The 24,686-nt window shown below is 40.9% G+C and overlaps 1 protein-coding gene across 4 annotated transcripts in view; it reads left to right on the top strand.

Annotated features, from left to right (window-relative positions):
- The window catches only part of lrfn1 (leucine rich repeat and fibronectin type III domain containing 1), a 149,514-nt gene that overhangs the window by 47,487 nt on the left and 77,341 nt on the right, over positions 1-24,686 (top strand). The window contains exon 1 of one of the 4 annotated variants that reach the window (XM_046389432.1): positions 5,648-7,034. The exons of the other annotated variants lie outside the window; for them this stretch is intronic. The gene's annotated coding sequence lies outside the window, so the exon portion shown is untranslated. Of the gene's footprint in view, positions 1-5,647; positions 7,035-24,686 lie in introns of those variants that run through there. 4 annotated transcript variants of the gene reach the window in all.

Genomic DNA, 24,686 nt, shown 5'->3' with positions numbered 1-24,686 from the left:
TGCCGCACACCTTCTGCTGGATTTATGTTGAATTAATTCTGTTTGAATGCATACACAACAGAAAGAAATATGTGGTTTGAAATTGCTCTCGGCAGGACTGTGGAGTCTCCATCAGAGGCAGTGGTTGAAATCATGGGCATCTCAGCCACAGCATGCACACAGATCTTAGAGGGTAACATCTGTATGCACAAAAACATTACAGGCTTTATATAGAAATTCTAAACTGAACTTGCTAATATTTCTCAAAATAGTTTCCTCTGAATTGTAGATGTACTGCATGTGCCTGACTTCCCAAATACCCGTCTGGTCCATCAAGAGTCCAGAGAGACACATTGACTTCTTTTGTTTTGAGTAAGGATAAGCTGGTTCATAGTTAATACCTGCAATCCAAACAGTATTTTAGAGCAGCACTAACTGATATTTTTGCACTTACAATGGATGTGTAATGTGAAAGTAGCTGCTTTCCCCGACTGCAGTGTCTCTCAGCTCTATGAGTGGTTTAGGGTCTTTCAGCTCATTGTTTTGGTTTTACGACTCACAGCTTAGCTGTTTGGATTCCTTCACACCCGTTGTCAGTGACAGTTGATAACTGTTTTTTAGCTTTGATCAAACCCACTGTGCCCAGAGCCCAATGGCAGACGGAGAGATAGCAGCTGGCCTGTGAACAAAGCAGAGCTTTTAGCAGCTACAAAGTCAGATATTCCCCTCAAGAGTTCATGGCGACCAAAAGAGGAGGACGATGATAATGAATGTGGCATGTTGATGAGGTGGTGACAATGTCAGTATTTTAAGTTTGTTGCAAAAAAATTATATGTATAAAATAAATATTGTGACATTGTTGGGATTATTAGTCACTGCAAGGCCATTTATCAGTTAATTAAATTATGAAATTCATAAATTAAAATCATAGCTGTATACAGTTGGTGCCAGTGCCTCGACTACAGATTGCAGTCCAGGTGTAGTATGCATTTTGTTAACGTGGATTTTGTATTCTTACATATAAGTTTACTTTGACAAATTCTCACTTGCTGTCTGCAACCAGTCTGAACTGACGTGTATCTTTGTGTTCAAAGGGGAAAAACACAACTGTCATAACCTTGCAGCTCCTCTAAAGATAAAAAATTGCAGCTGCTCTTGAAGAACAAGACTGACAACTTTGATGTGAAAACCTTCATCTGAGTTTCATGATAATTTGCAGTCAGCAATAAAGATATTCAGCAGTATCTGAGATGCCAAGTCTTAATTGACCACATACAAGAAATACAGAATACTCTTCCAAGACTGAAGGCATGCAGAGATTCATCAACTGTAAAACAACAAATGTGATGGATGATTTCATGCCCTCATGGAAAGTGAAACAGAGTGCTCTTTGAAATCCTGAATTACTGCAGGAGCTCCATTAAGAGAGAGGTTGTCAAAAATCATGGAGAAAGCCTCTTTAAAGAGGCCAGACATCCTTTGTCTGCTTTTTCTTTTATTGCCATTGAAGAGGTGTCTCCCAGTCCGGGAGGAGGTGATTTAAATTTCATTAGAAAAGAAAAAGAGAGACCTTTTGGATCTTTCCTTTTCAAAAGTCTACACCCAAGATGAATAAAAGGGGGACCTGTTATTTAAACATATCCTTCTGTTGTTTTAATATAGTACAGTGTCTGATCCTTAATTACACTTGGTGAGTCTATTTGTAATGTTTTTTTAAAGGTTACACTGGCATCTAAAGTGGTTGTCCCTGAGAATTAACCATACAGGTTACACTATATGGCCAAAAGTATTGGCACTCATTGGGATTGAGGTCAGGGCTCTGTGTGGGCCAGTCAAGTTCTTCCACACCAAACTCATCCATGGCTGGATGAGCCATGGATGAGTTTGCTTTGCTTTGTGCACTGGGGCACAGTCATGCTGGAACATAAAAAGACCTTCCCCAAAGTGTTTCCACAAAGTTGGAAGCATAGCATTGTTCAAAATGTCTTGGTATACTGAAGCATTAAGATTTTCCATTCACTGGAACTAAGGGGCTGAGCCCACCCCGTGAAAAAGCAGGCCAATATCAATATTTTTGCCTCTACAGTGTGTCTTGTAATACTGGAGAAAGCTTTTGCAGCTGTTTGTCTGCACACTCAAAGCTTTGTCTGTTGTTCCTAAAGAGCAGCAGGAGCCTTTTTATAACTTCAGGCTTAAAGCCAAACTCAGGGGATTGCCTGTGAGTGAGCTGTACCTCACACTTTTCCAGATGGCCCATGTCTATCCTTAAGATTTCCCATACGAGGACACATTGAAGATCCCTTAAAGTCTGTAAGTAGCACTTGCTGTATTTAGCACAGAGCAGACCAAGAGCTGCAGTGGATATGAAAGCATGACCGACTTGTATCATAACCAACCGAAGGAACACTTCTTCTCAGTTTTGCGTCATTTTCTTTTAATTGGTACCAAACTGCTTGAATCAAAGACGCACATACAGTGCATGTGTGTACTGTATGAACCCCATACAGGCTGATTCAATTCAATTCAGTTTATTTATATAGCGCCAATTCACAACAAAAGTTATCTCGTGACACTTTCCAATTAGAGCAGGTCTAGACCAAACTCTTTAATTAAATTGTAATACAGAGAGCCCAACATTCCCCCTTGAGCAAGCACTTGGCAACAGTGGCAAGGAAAAACTGTCTTTTAGAAGGCAGAAACCTTGGAGCAGACCCTGACTCAAGATGGGCGGCCATCTGCCTTGACCGGTTGGGTTGAGAGAGAGAGAGAGAGAGAGAGAGAGGGAGAGAGAGAGAGAGAGAGACAGACAAGGAGAGAGAGGGAGAGGGAGGTGGGGCGTGAGAGAAGGAGCACACAAGCAGAGATGCATAGCAGCAGTAATAATACTTGAAATACTGGAACTGTAGATAATGATAATGAAGTATACAGGAGGTACTACGGTGGTTATGATAGCAGTATTAGTAACAGTAATAATGATAGTAGCTGTGCAGAGTAGTAACAGAATTAAAATAGATTATGACTAAACAGTAGTAATTGCAGTGAGTTTCGAGCAGGACCGCAGCAGGAGCTCCAACCACGATCCATGGGAACCTGCGAGACGAGAAAGCACAAGGACTCCAGGGAAGAAGTTGGGTTAGTGATATGCATTAATGGGACATAAATGTGTGCAGAAGGAGAGAGAGAGGAAGAAAGAGCTCAGTGCGTCATGGGAGGGCCCCCGGCAGTCTAAGTCTATAGCAGCATAACCTAGGCCAGCCCTAACTATAAGCTTTATCAAACAGGAAAGTCTACTGTAGAGATGGTGTCCACCTCCCGGACCGAAACTGGAAGATGGTTCCACAGTAGAGGATCTCTGCTGAAACATTCTGCTTTGTACACATACCTGTGAAAAAAAAGGGACCACTGATGAGTCAATTAAAGAACCTTACAGTGGAAATCACATCTACAGTGCTTCCGCATTTGATGGTAAGATGGAGAGTTCAGAGCACATTAAGGGGAACGTTTTTTTGCACTGTGAGAGAGAGAGAGAGAGAGAGTGCTAATGTACAAGGTGATTCAGTGGTATAAACAAGGCTGCTCTAATCCACTATAGAGAACCATACACTGCAATGATGCTGCTGTTCCCATAGGCAGAATTTTATTGACTCTGTCACTGCACTAATTATAATCCCAATTCAAAGTACACACACACACACACACACACGTGCGAGAGCATTCACTGACATGAACTGATGGAGCATCACATTATAGGTCCTTTGGGCTCAGCCTGGGAGAAGAAATTGGGAATTTCACTGACCTTAATGGAAATTGATTTGAGCAATTTGTTAAAACAGCGACAAGGACAACTTTGTTTTGACAAAAATGGCATTTTTGAGGTGGACGCACACACACACACAAAGACTGTGCACAACCTCAGGATGTAAAGTGTTCCTAGTTATTAAGCACACCCTCTGAGGGTGAATCAGCGGCTGGGCGATGTGTGTGCTTGATCGGAGTGCAGACCTCCCTCTTATGTTTTGCACTTTAGGGAGTGGTAAGTTGCCTTATTAGAGTGGATGGAACACATTGACCTAATCTGCTATTATGCTTTCAAAGACTAGTGTGCAGTAATTTCATCACTTGGGCGAGTGAAGACAGTTAAACGGACAATCTCTCAATATCGTGCTAATCAATCACTTTTACAGTGCATTACTGTGCGACAGAGCTTTGCCCCATGGAGGGCTGCCTGATATAAATTGCAGATTGGCTTCCTTCATGGCTCCTTTTCAATTTTCATCAGTATTCGCTGCATGTGTCCTATGCGCTCACCAACCTCATGAACACACATGCTCATTCAGATCGGGGCTGAGAGCAATCATATAATGAAGCTTAAACTCACGCTTTTTGGCACATTGAAGTTTTCCTACCTTAGTCTGAGGGTGCATTTGGATGTAAATCTAAAAGCCCTGTTAATTATAAAGGTGAATATTTGTTGAGTTACCTGTTTTTGATAGATACATTGTCCCTCAAAACAGGATGTGTGCTTCTTGCGAGTGCATGAGTCTCCCCAAATGAGTTTGTGTCACATTCAGGGATCCATTTAAAATGCCCCAGAGGTGCTCCACCCATTATGAACCGCCCTTTAATTACAACAGGCTGCTGCTATTGTACAGTGAGTTGCATATGAGCTAATTATGACACCCGTCATGTTGCAGCAGTGAAACTCAGATGATGTGAAACTGACTTTATTATAAAATTATGTGCAAGAAAAAGAAATATTTCTGTAGAGTTTTCCTATTCCTGTATGCTTTTTTTTTAAGCGGAGTGCACCTGTGGTACTCTGTAATGTGTGCTAACCTTGTTATAAATGGTACTTTTATTTCTTAACATTCCAACATTATTATAGCATTATATTTGAGACCCTTTATGTGTGATATTTTCATTATATCTTAAATTTTCCCATACGATGGGGTACATTTTATGGCCAATTAATTCAGCTCACAGCAGATGCACTTCTTGTAAATCAGCTGTACTTTAAAGGTGAATTCAGTCTTTCTTTTAAAGTCTCTAATATCCACTTTGCTGTGCGACGCGTGTGATGCTCCTGCAGCCACATCAGTCGGATTTGACAGGATTTGTCAAGTCCAGCAGAATTCCTTCTCTTTAACTCTTGTCCTGTGGCCTGCATGCAGGCACACAATACGTTTGAGGATGAATATGCACAAAAACAAGACACGTTATCCTCTTCTTAGAGGCATATTGCACATTGTGATGATGGATGGGCTGTCTTTGGCTTTCATCCGCAATTCTGAGAGGATTACCCATTGTTTTTATGGTGGGAGGATATTTATGTTTATTTTTCCCATACACCAGATATCCTATTTCCATTGATCTGGGGGGGCTTGTCACACTGCAAAGTAATGCATGAGATGCTGTCTGATACATGTGGGTGGTCAAGTTATTTGTGCCTCTGCTTTATCATGAGGGACATTCAAGACTGAGAATGAAAGGGGTGTTCATTACAGCCGGAGCACAGAGCAGTAAACACGTCCCTTACGCCTACAGGAGGTGAAATGTAATCTTTTTTTTGTGTGTGTGTGTATGTCGTGTTGCAATGACCCAACACCCCACCTCCACATCCACCTCCACCTCCCTCCTCTACCTTTGCAGTATCTTGTGCTGGACCATGAACAACCAGCCCATCTCGGAGTATCACAAACACCTCACAGCGCCTCCTCTCTGTGCCGACTATGTTCTTCTCTTCTTCACCACAGAGCACAGAAACTCAGAGTTTGGCGTCTAAGGTATATGCTTTAAATGCAGCCCAAGTGACATCACATTGCTGCAGTGGTGCGCTGTCCATGAAAGGTGTCAGTCCTTTCCTCTGATACAAAGAATTAGTCCACTGGCCACTTGGCTCGGCTCTGCTCCAGACATCATGGCGTGACAACGTGTATTCATTTATATCGGGCTCTTGTTACGCAGATGGACGCCCGCATGAGGAGCAGAGGCGCATTTTTCCGAGGCTGCCTGTTCTTTAGGACGCGGCAAGATTACCTTCCACATCCCGCCCGGACAGAAAAACGACCGCATTGCTTTGTTGAAGGAGCGGACAAGACCAAGTCATGGATGAAAACTAATTGCTCGCACGGGTACGCATAGTAGGTGTTAGATGAGAAAGAGGAGACACGGTTAACAGTGCATGGGTGGGATTCCTTCATTGCGCTTCAGACAGGGGAAGTTATGACAACAAATGTCTTACAGTATTGGCAAGCAACTGCCTGTGAAAGAGGCGTGATAGCTGCGCCGTAGTGCTGCAATTACTAGAAAACTGCCGTCGACAGGAGAGTTTTCGACCTTCGTGATTTTTGACAGACTTGAAGCCTGAATTTGACGCCAACCGCCAGAGGCTTTTTTTTTTCCAAGAGCGCAACCATCGCCTCAAAATTAATTAAAAAAAAAAGAGCTCCCGGACTGCAGTTTTCCTACTAGACACCATCTCAGCAGCAATTCGCAACAAGCGTGAGGTTTATTGTAAATTTAATCCGCCTTGTTCTGCGTTTCAAACCTGTACGACGACGAAGAGGAGGAGGAGGTGGTGGTGGTTGTGGTGGTAGGGGACCCGATACGACCACGTACTGACGCTTTAACCCCCCTGAACACGTCTCGGACACGACCCTCGGACTCTCCTCAGCTTCTCTTTTTTTTTGGATTCTGGGCAATGTCGGCTTTACATTTACTGCCTGTGCGCTTCAATCACATCGCAGTGGGATTTAAGGTGGGGTTTTTATCCCGACGCAGGTAACTCGGAGATAAACCCACTCGTCTCTCGTTTGATGACACTTGAGCGGCAGATTTTGTCCCTCATCGCGTCTGTTTGGGATTTTTCAGCCTCCCCAAAATTCTCCCGACCTAACGAGGAGGTTTCACGCATGAATTTGGAATAAATGAACTGGCGTTATAGCGGCTGATATACACTCGTCGTGAAATTTAACCTGCGGGGACAAGTGTGGACAGCGGAAATCATGTGCGGTAGCTTCACCCTCTCGGCATCTGCTTTATTAGTCTCACTTTTGGTAAGTAGACTCGGCGACAAATGCTCCATGGACTTTGCTCTCCTGACATACATGTGTGGATAAATTGGTGCCTCTCTGACGAGCTGAACAATGTCCACATATCTGATGCACTGATTGTGCAAACTACTAAATCTGAAATAACAAGCCCTACCATCTCTCACTCCATCTGTCTGTCTGAAGCATATCTATTTCTGTGTCTTGCTTGCATAATGTGCAAATCTTTGCTCTACTTTTAAGTCCTCTGCTGTCTGTTTAGCAGAGATGCGTTCAGGCTACTTATTATAGATATTCAGTACATAGATACACTGAATATTCAGTCCTCACGTGGTGGAGCAGTTATTGATGGTGGTGGTGCTGTTACAGTCTCTTAGACGGGGTCCGGTGGGCCCTGAAAACAGCCCCGTTACACTGTGGCTGCCAAGGTGTGTAATGGAGATGTTTAAACGGTGACGCATGAGTTGAATTCCACATGAGTGGAATGCATGTGGAAATGGCCCGGGTGTGTTTGCACCTGCAGGATGCAAGACTTTTTTTATAAATTAGCAGCTGGAATTTTTGTCTCCTCTCATTTTCAGCCTCATCATATTCGGCTCAACTTTGTTACAGTCTGGGTATTCTAATTTTGGCAGGTCCAGAGAGGTCAGTGACTGTGACTTTTTTTTTTTTTTTTTGGAAATATGTGTTCATCACCCACAGGACATCAGCAACAACAGATGAGAGGAGATAGGTCCAGGATCCCTGCGTAGAGGCAGTGAGGTTATAAATCTATTGGATTGAGGTGGGGTTAGATGTCAGTATGTTTATGCTAAAGTCAAGTGAACACCCCTCATATAGCTCCATGTTATCCGCATAATACCTTCCAAGACCGTCCCCCGGGGAAGATGTAGGCACCGGCCAGCCATGTTGCTCCATCAGGGCGGGCAGTGAGTGTTGCTGCAGCTTGCAGTGCTATTGGAAAACAGTGACTACCAGCTGCATCAACTGTATACACCCTCCTTGAGTCTTAGTGAGTCTTAGGACTGTACGTGTGTTCCTACATGGCAGAGCACAGCCTCTTTACAGCTGTCTACTGAAATCACACAGTAAAATGAAAAACGAAAGTGGTCACAGGGTCTTGGCATTGTTCCACATTCTGACAGATGACAGATTCTCATATGTCCAAGAGCAATAAAAGAAAAAAACATACTGTACATGTCATTTTAGGCTTTTATGCCAAAAAGAAAAAATAAAAACAAAAGCACAAACAGCTTGCTCAGGGGCTTGGCTCAGTGTTATTGAAATGAAGTGTTTCAGTAAAGGCTGCACCCTGTGTTTGTGACTGGCTGGGTGAATAGAGCAAACTGAAATTATTATGTTTGGTTAAAGCTGTGCATCATACAGGTTTTAGGTTTAAAGGTACTTGAAAAGACATTAATGAGTTTTTTTTTCTCTCAGGAGGGTTGATACCGTTGAGCCTTATTGGATTTGGAATTTGAATTAGCAGTGCAGGCAGCAGTACTCTTTATTTATATATTTTACATATAATTTATGTCTTTACTAGCTGTGTGTGTGTGTGTGTGTTGTAAGTGGTGATTATCAGGTCTTTGGCTTGTCAATGCATTGCAGGATGTTACGACAGAAGCTCACAGCTCTTGCTGTCATGTGTTTGCCTAACGAAATCAGGCAGGATGGTCATTATCATTATCATGCATTATTGCCAACACTTCCATGTTTAGCACTTCTACTGCAGGCTGGAAACGACTGCAGGACAAATTCATATCTCAGCATGCAATGCATAAAAAGAAAATGACAATGGCAAGTGTGCAGAGGTGGCTGCTTTCTAGTTGCTGTATACGGACCATGGGGTGAGATTAATGGGGTCTCTCTTCCTTGCCATTCTGTTGCATTGTGTTACAGCAGCTGCTCATGGTGCTGGTGTCATGTGTTAGCATTATGAAATCAGGACCAGTGGAGGGTTATCAGCCACTGCAGGAATGGGAGAATAATGGCAAGCACGAGCTATTGATCTGTATTTGGGAATATAAAAGAATTTATAACAGATTGCATAACCCTGTTTTTGTACTTTATGCAAAGCATAATGAAATTGCCATTTACAGTGAGCCATGCTCGCAGACTGTCATTTGTAAAATGCACAATTTGATCCAAAGTCTACTTTTTCAAGCTACTCTAAGCTGTAATTCTTACAGAATCAAAATGTCAAAGCCGTACATTAAGTGATTTATCGCATGCGTGATTTTCATTCATTCCTGCATACAGTTATGTTTAGTATAACAGTACCATGCAGAAATGTGTGCTCTTTTTCCTCATTGGCAACATTAAGGAAAAGTAGTTTTGTGACACTGAGAAGGGCTCAGTGTTATTGTTGTGTGATTTTAGAAGGAATTTTCAGTTCAACTTTAAAAACTCAGACTGCCTTTGCACTCATGCGTTGTCTGGAAAGAAACAACGAACGATCACAGGGTGTTATGATGCAAACTCTGACAGACTTAAAAGAAGTGATGTCAGTGAAAAAACTTTGAATTCAGGACTGTGTGCAGAACCAGTAAAGAAAGAAGAAAATAAGTAGCAATTAAGTTGTTATCGGTCGACGGAATGAGATGGATGTTTCTCCCAAGGCAAGTGATGTTATTTAGTGCTCAGGATGCATGGGAAATTTTGAAGAATAGCATAATTACAACTAGCCAAAAAGATCAAAGGGGTAGCCACCGAAGCACTGAAGCAATTAAACTCAAGCTACTCTTGGAATTTATTTTTTTAAGGTTAGCGAGTAACAAAGTGACAGAATAAAGCAGCGGTGCATTGAACGGTGGAGGAAACACAGGTAAATAACATACAGGCCTCAAGAGGCACAAAGCACTTTCCAACTTTGCTGCATCATGAATTTCAATAGGAGAACTGAAATATTACACCGGAAGACCACTGCAGTGATATTTTAAAGTCTTAAACAGAGCTATTGGTCACTTCTGTGGCATATTTCATAGCGTATGTATGGATTTACTCTCTGCAAAGAGTGTTTTCTCTTACTCATCGGGGAAGAATGAGCTGTTTGACAATGGTTGAGGTGTTGGTAAATATTTTTTGTGCAGCATAGTAGGCAAGATGTTGTCTCACAGCAAGAGTGTCATGGGTTTGAATGCATTAATTAGCTTAGACTGTTTGTTTGCATGTGTAATAGAAAACCAGAGTACAGTATGCATGCACAGTCCAAAGACGTGTGTGCTGGTTGGATTGGAAATGTTGTTCAGCGCCTTTGAAGGTGAATGTGACTTTAGCCATGTGTTGTGGCCTGTCCAGAGTGTGCCCCGCCTCTTGCCCATTGCATGCTGAGATAGGAGGTCATCCCCTGCAAATACACAGGACAATCGGTGTTGAAAGTGGTTCAATGAGCTACATTATTTGCTTGAATTTGCACTGTTTCTTAACAATTATTTGTAAATGTTCAGCCAGGATATCAAGATGAAAGCAATTGTGCACAAGTGCAGTGGAAGCAAAGCAGCAGAAAACCTCCCAGGAATATATCTGAAAAGTGGAGGAAGTGGAGTTGATAGACCAGAACCCTTTTGCACTTGGTCATGGATTTGTATGCCTGGAGAACATTTGTATTTTGACTTGGTGACCTTTGGAAATGCTGCAAGGTTCCCTAAATCTTTGAGGCTTTTAGCCCCTCACATCTGAGCAGTACATCTAAAAAAAAAAAAAAAGGAAAGCTGTCATTTATTATCACAGAGCCTGAACGTGCTTGTGCAGCATTGCCTGTTAACCATGACCAAGTCTGTTTTTCTGTTTCTGACAATGACTGATAAAACACGTGAGCACGAGGAGTGCTGGTGCTTAAAGAGCGATCTGCTCGGTGCCACATGATGAGTGGCTCATGTAAAATGGAGCTATAGGCTGTGACCAGAATGTACAATGTGAAGGTGGTGTAGCCTGACTGAACGAAGCAGTGGAGAGTCCTTTTCAGAGACTAGCTTCCTGAAGAAGGGATATAGATTCACATAAAGATCTATATAGAGATTACCGGGCTAATTCTCTGCTGTGCAGGATGTGGTATGATATCGAACACCCAGCTTAGCCCAGTGGTAAGTAGCTGTCATACGTACCATATTCAACCTGTCTCGAGCAGCTAGAGTCCTGACACAAATGTTCAGTTGGGAAAAACATGTCACCTGCTGTAGCCTATATGGCATTTAAACTGCAAGGAGCATAACATCTTATACCCATGAGACCCACTACGGGGTACCAGCCAGTCGCCCATTCCTTCAGATGACTTGGATAGGAATATCATTGGTGGCATCTGTCTCCCTGACGACCCACAGTTGCACAGCCGTCCTGCCGTTGTGGCAGTGTTTAACTGTTGTTCCTGATGCTGTGTGTCAGGGCCTTTATGCGACCATTTAAATAAAGTGATATGATATCAGCCTGTAAACAAGAAACAATGGCTCCGCGTAGCCTAATGGCAAAAGTCCAGCGATGCCTTAAACTGCAGCTTCTAGTCTTTTACTGTTTACCTGAAGGTGACATTGATTCAGATCATGCTTTCAGTGGCTGCATCTGGTCATATTGATCAATATCTTCTGCCAGAACAGCATTTCCCCTCAGTTCTCCTGAGAAAGCCAATTAAGAGAGCTACATGCTCTCATACAGAATTTGAAATGCACACAAACACTATCTCACCCACAGTCCCATTAAATAATGCATAAGAACAATATATTACTGTGCAGCGCTCACAACCACATGTCTTACTAGTCCTATTAGGACTGTGCTCTGGACTCTAGATGTAGTGCATTCAATCCACTATTCACTCTTGAATGAGGCATTAGGAAAAAAGATGATGCCTCCATGAATTACTCGTACTGGAGATGCCATTGTGATGAGAGAGCTCTCTGTCCTTACATATTGATTTGTTTGTCAGAAAGTCGTACGGTGCGCTCTTCATCAGACTGCACTGGCCTTGTTGGAGAAGTCTAAGTTTGCTGCCTATTAAAAGCTGGAAGAACGCAGAACAATCAGCTATTCTAGTGAAGTGAACAGTTAAAAGCCTCGACCTTCACATTCTGTTTTCTCTGTTTGTTTGACTGTCTGGTTTTAATAGAAACACATGCATAATCTAGCGCCGGCAGTGCAAAAAACCAAATGTTTGTGAAAAATCTCTCGTTGCTGACCATATTTTTATCTCTTGTCTGATCTTTGCTGTTGTTCCAGGAAAGTTGTGGGAACTGGATGTTTCAGTGTTGTGCAACCACAATACAGAACATTTTTTTTTTTACATGTAAGGGAAGGAAAACACAAAACTTATAGGCGTTAAGCTTTGATATTTCCACAAATTCCTCACATGTTAATACACTGAACATTGAATTCTGACAGATCACAATCAGGCATTTTCATTTCTCGCTTACGGAGCTGATAAACAGCGCTGTAGAAGTTCAGCAGTTCGCCTTGATTAAATCTCTTCCCATCTCTGTGAGGAGAAGTGAGGACCGGTGTTGCATTGATGATAATCGTCTAACTGTTTGATCAATGCAAAAATTCACAGCTTGAGGGACCTCAAAGAAACAACACCGGCAGAATATCCACACGTTTGGCCTGGATCCATGACATATGTTGGTGCATGTGTTGTTTGATATTTACCTAATATGCACATGAGACCCAAACTGATCATTTACTTTGCCGTTGGCATTTGCTGAAATGACGACAAGCGATCAGTTTTATCTCCAGGTGTGGTGCAATGTATGAGTGTAAAGCCACAGATTATTTCTGTTTAAATCTTTTGACAACGGAGAGGTTTATAACTAAAATGCTGAGCACATCCTCCTCAGAGACAAGTGAGAGCATAACAAAAGAGTAACTACTGAGTAATTACTGATAAATGTTTTCTCAAAGTAATTGATGTGGAATATGTTCATTATGATAATTGCAGGTAAAATGCATGTGTGATAAACAATGTTTCATTTTCTTCCCCAGTGTTAATGTGGAATTAAGGAAAATTGCTGGTTAAAAGACTACAGTGTGGATCTTTTTACTTGGCTGCGCTTCTCTTAAGTGAGCAGCATAACATATCTATCAGCACATTATTACACATATATGAGCAAGAGGACACTTAAGCAGGTTGGGTTTCTTGCTGACACAGAGCTGGCTCAGGCAGTCTTTCCATTAGATCAACATCTATTCGGCGTTTCTGTCCTTGTTTCCAAACTGTTCACTATTGTTTAGCTGTTAATTACAGGAGGTGTTGCACTGTTGTTTCCATCAGTGATTTAATTCCAGTAATACTTCATTTTGCTGATATTTATGGGCTTGTTTTCTTTGGATTGATTTTTTTGTATTCCCTGCAATGTGCCCGGCAACTCCTCTGTGTCCACACACCGACTTGCTGTTTATTAGGCTTGTATAAGTCACATGCTGTATAAAACATGAAATTTTCATGTGTGGCATACATTCAGTGGGTGACCACAGTGCATATAGCATATGTTAGTATAATATAACTTACACTATATATCTGTAGCTTCTTTTCCGGGTGAGTAAGCACCCATTTACATTCTGTTAAATGGATGCATCAGTATCCATCTTTTGTTCGATCCATCCTACTGCTGTGTCCATCTAAGTCAGCCTGTTGTTGTTTAGGGCCCCTTAATCACCAGAGGAGCCCACCCACAGTTTAAAACACATACAGTGTCTCAATTCCATATTTCATAGTAACTATCTACAATATGTACTATGTTCAAATCTTAGTGTGCTGATTGTGCACTTAGTATCCAAGAAACATTACCTTTTTATACTGACAGGAAGTGATGCAATATGCGCACCATTGGACATCAGACTGTGACTTTGAGTGGAATACCGCCGCCCAAAAATTAAAACCCCACAAAGAGAAAGCAAAATATCTTTTTGAAATAAAATCAAATATTCATTCTTTTTTGTTGTCGTTTTTCCAAGATGGTTCTGGAATTGATTCATCGTCATTCTTAATTTATTTAAACTTTGTGCAGTTTTGGGCAGTTTTGGGTTGAAGGAGAGTGTAAACCAAGAGCACACTCGAAAATCAAGTGTATTTATTTATTTAACCGAATTTAGTCACATTCCCAAAGTGACAAAAATGACACACATGCAGTATGCAAATTATTTGCAGTATAATTTGAAACCCCCATTTTTTTGTCCTGTCATGTGGTAAAATTGAAGTATTTAATAACATTTATTGTGCCTAATAATTCTTCTAAATGCCCCAACATGTGTGTCTCTACTTGGTGTCAGTGTGACCTACTCTTTGTGTGGTAGCTCATTTTCATGGCTCTTTGGCTAATGTGTACATATTACTGGCACCTCCTTTAATAAGTGATGGGCTAAGCCAAGGAGAAGCTTGGCATAACAACATCTGCAAGACAAATGTTAAATGGCAATACATTTGGTGTGTAATCGTGTTTGACACTGCAGTGTGCTGTGATTAAAACCCAGGCGTGACTCCATTTTACAGACAGCGAACGGTGACATTGTTGAAAACAGGGAGAAAGAGGACAAACAAAAACAAAACAAAAAACAGCCAGTGCCGTAACGAGGATTCTGTCAAAACCTCTTTGAGGATGCTCCTGTCGTTCACCAGGGCACTGACAACACCCCCCTCCTCAAAGAAACAGTCTTTATTTCCCTTGAAACAGAGATTCATGTGAAGGGGCTCAAGTGCACACTGTGTTTTATGCAGCTAGTGCCAAGTCACAATGCAGCATCCGCCAAATATAGGCTGCAATGGACTATAATGGCACAGTTACTCCACCTTACTTGTGCTTAAAGCTTGTGAAATGCCTGTTTAATGTGAGGAACAATGCAACGTGAAGTGCTGTTCTGCCATTTAGTGTGAGGAGAATCCCACGCCGACAGTGTGAGCTCTCTGCCCAACATTTTCTACAGTAAAGATAGTATCCTATATTGCAGCTAGGTGAAGTGTGTCTGTTGTGTCCTACATATGGAAGTCTGTTCAAGGGAGCTGTGAGCTGATGCTCGTTAGACTAGCTCACCAGTTTACTCTCTGTAGGACTCTTAAGCTGAGTGCCAGGTTTGTCAGGTCGCTGCTGAATGTCTTTTGCTGATCTGATGCTGTTTTATTAATCATGAAAGCTGAGCTGTGGTCCAAGTGGCTACAGATAAGCCTGTCTGCCAAATGCTATAACTGTAAATGCTAATGTGAGAGTTGTGAATTTTTTAAAGAAATGGGAATTTTCGTCCGCTAAACATGCGCAAGCGCTGGCCATGGTCAGGCTAATACAACACCCAGTAGACTGAGTTCTAACTTTGGAAATCTCTCTCTCTCTAGAGTCCAATTAACCCAAAGCACTGGACTCTTTTTTTCTTTTTTTAACTGCCCAGTTTCTAAATTTGCGTGCTTATACAAGACAGGTCAGCGCAAGGATGGGTGGTTTAGCATGCCATGATCTCGACTGAATCTTTAGTGATGTGGGGAATCATCTGTAAGGGCTTGCTCTGAGGGCAGGTGGGCGACTTACACAAGACAGGAACAGGCAAAACAAAAACTCTACTGTCTCAAGCTTCGCTGTTGAAAGAAAAACAGCAGTGGCATAGCTGCAGCCTCAGCCCTCAGTGAATCTGTCTGTCAAGATGCATTGAGACATGACAGCCAAACTCATGTCAGAGAAAACAATGCCCAGTAGAAGGTCAGCTGTGTATCATGTCCATATGAGTGGGGCTGAGATGTGAACCAGTATAAAAACTTTATGGTTTGATACCAACATCATTATACTGTGTAGCAAACTAGCAGACAAACCAGCCCAATGACGTAAAGTGATCATCTCGTTAAAGAGTGATTATCCTCCAACAGGGAATGGCTGCATGCTTTTGGCCTTTCTGAGCCATCCACGCTTACAGTTATTGATGATGCACTTTGACGAGCTTCAGTATCAGGTCATTAGATCAGCCTGACAAACTACTTTCTCTATCGAGAGAGCTGATAGATGATGACTGGATGTAGTCGTTGTAATCTGGGTGTCTATTGACAAAAAGGGCCTCATTTATGGTGGCCAGGATTAGTGATGTAGGACATTCATAAAGCATGTCAACCTCCTCCTGGATGTTGGGATGGATGGATGCTTGAATACTCCTGGCTTCACCTGCGGAGCTTCATGTATCATTTGACTTAGCAGAGGTGGAAGGTATATTTACTGATTTACTATAAAAGTATCAACACTTGACCTCAGGTTTACCGTACTGTGTGAGTGTATATTTAACTGCATTTCAAAGGGAAGTATTGAACTCCATGCTGCACTGCATTTGTCTGATAGCTGTTGGAAGAGCCTTTAAAATGGACCGTCTTAAATAAGCTCTCTTGAGAGTGCAAAGGGTCCAGACTGAGTGCTTATACTTTGATGTTTTAGTACATTTTACTGCTTTATTTAACATGTACTTAAACTTTTAATTAATTACTTATTCACTTAGTACAGGAAGGTTTCCACTTGATGGATTTTTTTTTCACAGCTCCTCTAGGGCTGCATCTAACGATTATTTCTAGCATTGAGTAATCCACAGATTATCTAACTGGTCAGTTGCTTTGTCAATAAAAGGTAAGAGAAAATTGAAAAATGACCATCACGTTTTCCCAGAGTCTTAGATGATGTCATCAAATGTGCAAATTCAGTAAATTCTCACATTTGAGAAAGTGAACCAGAGATTGTATGGGAATTTTGCAGACAAAAATGCTAACAACTGAACTAACCCGACTAGTGGAACAGAGCAACATGGACTTAATATAATAGTGTAAGTAAACATAATATGTATAATTCAGAGGCATGAATGCGGATACTGCTGCCATATTTAGACTCATTTAATGAGTTCAGTGTCTCGTTCCTCACCAAAATATTTATAACAAGCAACTTAAGAAGGTGTCATTCCTAAGATAAGAGAACTCTTTAGTTTTTGTAGCTTTAGGAAAATCATATTCATGTGCACAAATCTGCCTGGGATCATCCTGCAGAGAAGATGTGATGTTAATTTAGGGAACATATTGCTTTCAGTGTCTAATTATTAATCCTCCTAACCAAAGGCAACTTAGATTTGTCAGGATTTTCATGCCTTGAGTTCAGCATTGAGGTAAGATTTGAATCTCATAAATAATTATTGACTAAGTCTGACCTCTGTCACCTTGCCTTTTTTTTCTAGCAAAGCATCCAGAAATTACATAAATGCATTATCTAATTGGTGAAATGTATGTTGATGGGACAAACGGTTAGATACGAAACTTAAAACAGTTGCCCTTTTCTCTTGTGCTATACTTTGTTTTGCTGGATGATTGGGGTGCTGCTTTGTGTGAGTGCAAGTCTCAGAGGAAATAAAGCTCCAGTTCAGGATGAAAAGGAGATAACGTCTTAGAAATCCTCTAACTGAAAGAGCGCATGGCATTAGCTCCGTAATAGCAGATGGATACCCCTTTGATCCACGGTTGGGGAGGAGAAGTCGATTGAGTGACTGTGATAAGGCATTCAGCAGTTAAGCGCTTCCATTGTATCTTGGCTTGACTGTGTTTAGACTACACAGGCATTTTAATAACAAAATGATTTAAATCTGGCTTTGAAATTGAATTACAGCTAACATATGTTTCTTTGCTATCATATCATGACAGTATTTTAAGTATGGTATAATTGTGTGACAGCACTTTGATGTCTTAATCACAGGTACTATCATTCACAAGACACTGGAGGAGCATGTGTCCATTTAAAGTACATTAAAGAATGAAGTGTCATAGTCAGTCAAGACACTGAAGAATTCCTCTTTAATGTCTTTATTAGCTTTGTCGTGGTAAGTGTATTAGTGTATGAAAGTAAGGCGCAAGAAGTTTGGTTTGGTTTCGGTTTGACTTCCCCAGTGGCTACGTACACTTTGTGGAACAGAAATTCTTGACCACGCTTTCCTGTTGGAAGGTTTTGGCATTTGTTGCTCACAGAAAAAGGAGTGAAGGACAAAGACGATGTTCATTTGTCTGACCGGGATGTGAGAGTGAAAGAGGATGTGATCAAGGTCTTTAAACCCCCTGAAACCCATCACTACAATGATGAGCTATGGCACTGAACCTTTAGTTTTAAAGGGTTGTTTGTCTCAAAACCAAACTATGAAGACAGTCCTGCAGTGAGTGGTATTAAGGATGGCTGCAAACAGACACTTGCGTCCTGACCTTCCTCGAAAAAATAAAAGCACAACACTTTATCCAAGGTTCAGGATCCTCCTTCACATGGATGGGCAGTGACTACTACAGAGAATTGTGTCCACTTTACATCAGCTATTTCATTCATTTTATATCAAAGTTATTATTTTTTAAAGTAGTATAAAGGTTTCTGTGTAAATAAATATTTCTTTCAAGGTCAACTGCCTTCTTTTTAAATTTGTTGTTATTTCATACAGCAGGATGGAGCCAGGGAAAATAGTGCTTTTACCTCAGTTCGTGAGTGGAGAAATCACATCATACTGTATCGTTTTTTTGGCCTGAAACGATACAGTAAGAATTATAGTTAATGAACCACTGATTTCAAAATAAATAATAAAAATGTTATTTTTTGCATTTCTTTTGTTTTGTTTTTCTGCTGTGCCAAGCACATACCAATCCAAGATCCCAAAACTTTTTGAATCGTGAATTTTGTCTGCTGCTACACCCCAGGTCTTTGTAGCTGTGAAAGTTGTTGAATTTTGACATGTCAGTAATTTTTAGATTAGACAGCTGAGAAAGCAAGGCACTTGGCAGCTGGCTGTCACTTGAGTAGCTTTGGGGAAGAGACTTCATCGTATTAGACAGTGAAATCCGTTGTGCATTTTACGGTCTTCAGTGATGTCTCCTGTGATCATTACACATAGCCACAAGAAATTCAATTTTAAATCATACGTTTAAAGAAATCACAGGGATTAAAATGCTAATATTATCCTGTTTCTGCTAAAGCTTTTCACTGCCAATATTTAGGAAAAAGGAAATACTCGGATATTTTTGCCCCACCACTGTTTCACTTTGTGACAACAAATGAAAATGCTTTGAGCTGTATTGAGCAGGTGCCCGAGACTCTCCGATCACTTTTGAGTCTGCTGACAATAGCATTAGTTGAATTTCACTCGTGTGGCATTTTAGCTCAAGCTTTTTGGTTTTCTTCCCTTTGTAGTGGGTCGATAAGACACATCAGTATTATTTCCTGTGTTGCCTTGGCAGCAAACATCCCTCAAACCTGTTAGGTGTTTGTGGTGTCCTGGTGGCTCAGCTGGATAGTGTGTGCCATGTAATCTTGATATGCTGTGTTTGAATCCAGCAGGGACACTTTGTTATATATCATACCGCTCTCTTTGGCCCACCTATTCCATCTTTCTCCACTGTATTTTACCATAAAAATAACCTTTAAAAATGTCAGACAGTGAAACTGATCAGACAAAATATGGAAGGAAAGGCATTTCGAGCAAGATGCTCCGATTCACTCTGATTCATCTTAAGCTGAGACAGAAAGTCATAAATATTTGTTTAAAAATACATTGATTGAAGTCACTGTGCTGCCTTTCAAAGCAGGTTGTGTGTTGGCAAGCGGTGACACTTTAAATCAACTGTCCCATTCAATTAGATGCGCAGTAAAGAGACCTGAAGATGCAAAACAAGCGTTATCCCAAACAGATGCACCTCCATGTTTGTCTTGAGGGCGAGTGTTTTTCTCAGCATGGCTCTGGTCTAATCAGTGCCGTAACATATGGCTGATGAGCCGACAGCTCTATCATTCTGGTCCAGGCACACGTAATAGACTCCAAATGATTTTGCTCCAGGTGAAATACTTTTTATGTGGCCTGTGACCACATAGTCCACTGGATACAAACATAAACACAACAGATCAGTAGTTGTGCTCACTGAGATGTCCTCAGCTTAGTATTTCTGCATTAGTTTTGTGGCCTGGAATCCTTTGCACTATTACAGTGCAAAATTACAGATTTTATGGCTCATCCAACACTTATAAGACATTTTCTTCATTTTGTCAAAAGGCTAATATAGTTATAGAACATTTACGTTATGCTATTCACTGAGGTAATTTGATTTTTAATGCCAGTTAAAAGGTTGTTTCAGCCATGTAACATTGAATAAAACTTCCTTTGAGACTGCGGTTGGAAGGTTTTTAATAGTTTTTGGCTAATTTCGAATTAATTCATTTTCAATATCCACACCATGTGCTTGTCTTGTCATTATCTGATGTAAGGAGTGTGTATAAAACCAGTAAGATAAACAACACAAAGCTAAGAGCGTTCAGGCTTGTTAGCGGCTCTCCGAGACGTGCTAACACGATGATGTGAAACAGGTAGGATGTTGATCACCGTCGCCAAAGTCATGAAGATTCATCCTCCTGCGGGACATTGATATTCATACCAAATTTTGTGCCATATTTTACCAAATTGTTGTGTTTTGCTTGTAGTAGAAGTTGAAATGTTTCACTGGATTAGTTTATGATCACCGAAGTCATCGGGATTCATCATCTAGAGCCATGAATGTAGAAAACGTCACCTCTTCCAGTAGTTGCTGAGATATATAAAGACCGACTGACTGCCTTGACGGATGCTGCTAGTGTGGATAAAAATCTAAATAAACAGGGAATATTTTAAAATATTCACACTACTGATGCTACTGATTCAACCAAAGAAATTATCTGTGGATGATTATGAAACTACCAAAGCCGACGCTGCTCACCAATAGCTGAACGCAAGCGGTGGCCAAAACTCTGCAGCTGTCAGTCCAGTTGTTAGGTGGCTTTCATTATATTCAACTCAAACTGAAAAACTGGCATGCTGGCGAACTAGCCTTGCATTACCAGATCTCCACACTCAGTTTTAGCGCTGTGTCGACCTTGTAAACGACAGGCTATTGTAGTGCCTTTATGGCAGTTTCCATTCAGCGCATTTAGGTGAAACTGTTTAGCTTTCTATCTAACAATACAGTGCAAAACTATACCTTCTGTACACATACAGTACAGTTATCACATTGCCTGATATGTACATACGCATCTTGATGCTGAAACCATATATACTTCAGAACTAAGCTAAAATAAAAAATTCAATGTTGTGTTTGAAAGTAATTTTTCTATTTTGAGTTACACACCATTTAAGTCAGTTCACACATTATTACCTTCAGCGGTTTTCAGGAGCTGACTGTAGCTTTTCTGTCCTGATAAACAGAGATGCTTATTAGCAAGGTGATGTTGATTTACTTTCTCTCGTATTTTGCCTCCCATTTGCATTCAATTTGGCTGATAGCGTCACATTTTAACACACGTACTCACAAGACCTTTACCTGTAATTTAGTCATTGTTTACAGAATGCGCCTAATGCACAATTTTCACAGTTTTCTTACTGCCCACCCCATTATAATGTAAGTAGAATTGAAGTTTATTTGCTTCCCATACACAAGCCCAGCCCTAATATGATTCAAATAAGTAATTACTTAGACAGGAATATGTTTGACTTGGGAGTTTTTCATTGTTAGGAACTCTGTTAATCATGTTGGATCAGATTACTGTAGAATCTTACATAGACAATTATGTTTACTTTGCGCAACAGTGATCCTCACACAGGTGATCCAATTGTCTCTCATAAATGATTTTTCAGGCAATATGCTGATAACCACAGTGAAGTTATGAAGTTGTCAGTGAAGTGATGAAGCGCCTCAGCAAGCAATTTACATATATGTGAAAATCCTTGTAGACGTGCCTTAAAAAAAAGAAAGAAGGATTAAGCAGGATTTAGGGTGTAAATGTAATTGTGTAAGCGTCGATGCTAATAATATGCAAATGTGATACCTCTTGTTATTTTGGGATCTCAGATGCGGCTGTAAATGAATTTCAGCATATGCACAGAATTTTCATCATCTGTTCATCTTCTGTTCAAAATTAATGCTAACACGAAAATATTGGAAAATATGACATATGTGACACGGTGTTTTCCATGAAATATATTCACAGATATGCAGTGTTTGTTCTTTATCACGAACTGCTGCTGATACTTACAGGTGACTAGTAGTCAGGAAACTGATAATTAGTTTTACATCTTGACAAATCTCTTTCTGCTTTTGACCTGATGCTCAAAATGTTCCCATTTCTGGTGACAGTGAGCAGCATAGCAGAAAAGCACCATGAAAGAGACTTGACTTGACTTTGAAGTAGCGAAATTAAAATGACAAAGGCACATGGGAAAGCCATAATAAGATGAATAACAATTAACAGTATGAGTCAGCTTCCAAATCACCGGGGACAAAACTTTGCCTTGAATTGGAAAACATGAGAGAAAATTACAGGCCCAGCTTACTTACAGTTTTAATTTAAAATATTAAGATATCACATCTGCGACACAGCGTGAGCTAACCGCACTGATCAGTGGGCTGTGCGTGACAAAGGTCTGATGTAAAACTACCTTTCAGAGCAATGAGCATAGAAGGGAGAAGTGTTCCTTTTGCAGTGCACAGAGCAAGGATGGGTGTTCATGTGTGGTTTTTGAAAGGGGTAATTATACGTTTTCCATATGTTACAGTGCATGATCTCTATTGTTGATTTTAGGTACTCTTTTTTGGCAGTGTTCCCTGAGACGGAGACTGTCCATGAATAATTAGCTCAGTTTGAGCTTACTCGTTAAGAAGCTTAGAAGTGCTATGAGCTAAAGTATAAGCCGGCTTAGTGAGGTAAGTCTTGTACACCAACTATTGACCACATGTTCCCGCGCTGCACAGATATATTTTCATCACCTTTTAATAGGTGGTATGCTGGAGCCCGATCACATATCGGATTAAGGTTGAGTTCCCCCCCCCTCCCCAACCTGAAATCATAAAGACGTAAAGGTACCACTGGAGATATTACAGTGCAGAGGCTGAGCCGTCACCCCGCTGATACTGCAGCGACTCCAATCCCACATCCTGTAAATGCTTGAAATGATTATGATGGGAGCAGTTGTTGGGATTGACACTGAATCAAGCTGCCATGTGCAGGTTACACTGGCGAGCATCACTAAATGAAGTCTTTGTGATGGCTTCCCCTTCGTTTGGACCGCACCACTTATGGGAAAGTAATAAACTAGTGGCCCTCTATGTCAGCCTGTCTAAGCTGTGATGGCAATGTCAGTAGGATAAGAAATGTATAATGGCCTTGTAGTCCCTGTTGCCTTTTAAAGACATCCAGATTTTCCAAGCCATTACCTTTGAGAGATGAGCACCAGTAAAGAGTGAAATATCCTGTTTGAGCAGTGCTTCACACCAGCATTGACTCACACACAAGGGGACCTTGTTTTTGTCAGTAAATCAACATGGCCTGTGAGTCTTGTGGCTGCACACAAGGGGGAATCATTGGCAGGCCCCATCCTTCAGGTTTGCCTTTGTCCTCTGCATAGTAGACTGTTTCCAATGGTTACCGGGACTTTCGCTAACCTGGAAGGTGCTGCGGCGGAGGCTCGGTTTCTGCAATAATGTGTCGCATTTTGAATTTCCAGCATGATCGCAAAAGTAATTCGGCAGACAGTTTTCTATTAACCAGAACAAGAATAGTAAACATTTCTATTTCCGGGATGTAGAGAATTAAGACTTTGCCACCATTAGAGCAAATGGTGCGTATCACTACAATGTACTGCATATAGCAACCGGGTAAGTGCCAATAAATGTATCCTTTTGTAATGCGGGCAGAGATTTCTTCATCCACCATTTCCCCTTGAGATCTTTTTATAGAATAACAATAAAGCTCCATCTGTGCGGCATTTTGAAATTAGTTCATACAGCACAAAAAAAAAAACAAACAAAAACTCTCAAGCTTACTTTTAATGACAGAACTGGATGAGATTTGAAGGAAATGTAATGATTTCAGAGAGACTGAACTCTCTGAGATTGCAATGGAGCACTCGTTGGTACGCAATATGCTAATTAAACACCTAACAGCATCAAAACATTTGAGTACTCTGGTGTCCTCTTTGGCCCAGATTCAGTATCCTCTTTGCTGGATATTAAGAAGTGTTTAAATTTTGTTCAATTATGGATATTTTGACTTGCTTGCTTTCTGTTTTAACTTTGTTGAGAGACAAAAAACCTGCCCGTAGCAAATGAGTCCACCGTGGTAGTTGTACAAGTGGTGTGCACAGTATAACATATTTACATGCAAACTAACATTGTTCTGTAGACTTGGCTTCTCTCTGATCAAACTCAGAGCAAAAGCACATGTTTTCAGCATACTGTCTCACCTGAAGATGAAGCTGCGTCAGAAAAGGGGAATGGGAATGCAGATGATGTTGTCAGTTGACTTCTTTCTGTGTGCATCTAAATTAGGAGCAGGATCTTATACATATATATATATAGAATATCAAGTTAGACACATGCACTACAGAGACCCACAAGAGAACTGGAGCGATTTTCACTGAATCATACCATACTAATTTGACAGCTGTTTAATTTCATAAATTTTGCTACAATAGGTTGACAATAATATGAGAAAACCTTTGTGCTGAGCCTTGACACTCTCAAAATGTACTTTGGTGTTAATCCACTGGATTCCTGCTGAACATTTGCCAGTATAATACCCCAAACAATCAGGAGGATGTCATTCATTTATAGAGGAAATTTTTACTCATTTTTTCATGAATGTCTGATATGGATGTCGTGCATATCCTTACTGTAGAAAGCAGTTT

The sequence above is a fragment of the Scatophagus argus genome, chromosome 5 (assembly GCF_020382885.2).
Source record: "Scatophagus argus isolate fScaArg1 chromosome 5, fScaArg1.pri, whole genome shotgun sequence".
Classification (NCBI taxonomy): Eukaryota; Metazoa; Chordata; class Actinopteri; family Scatophagidae; genus Scatophagus; species Scatophagus argus.
This window is presented reverse-complemented; position numbering and strand designations above follow the sequence as displayed.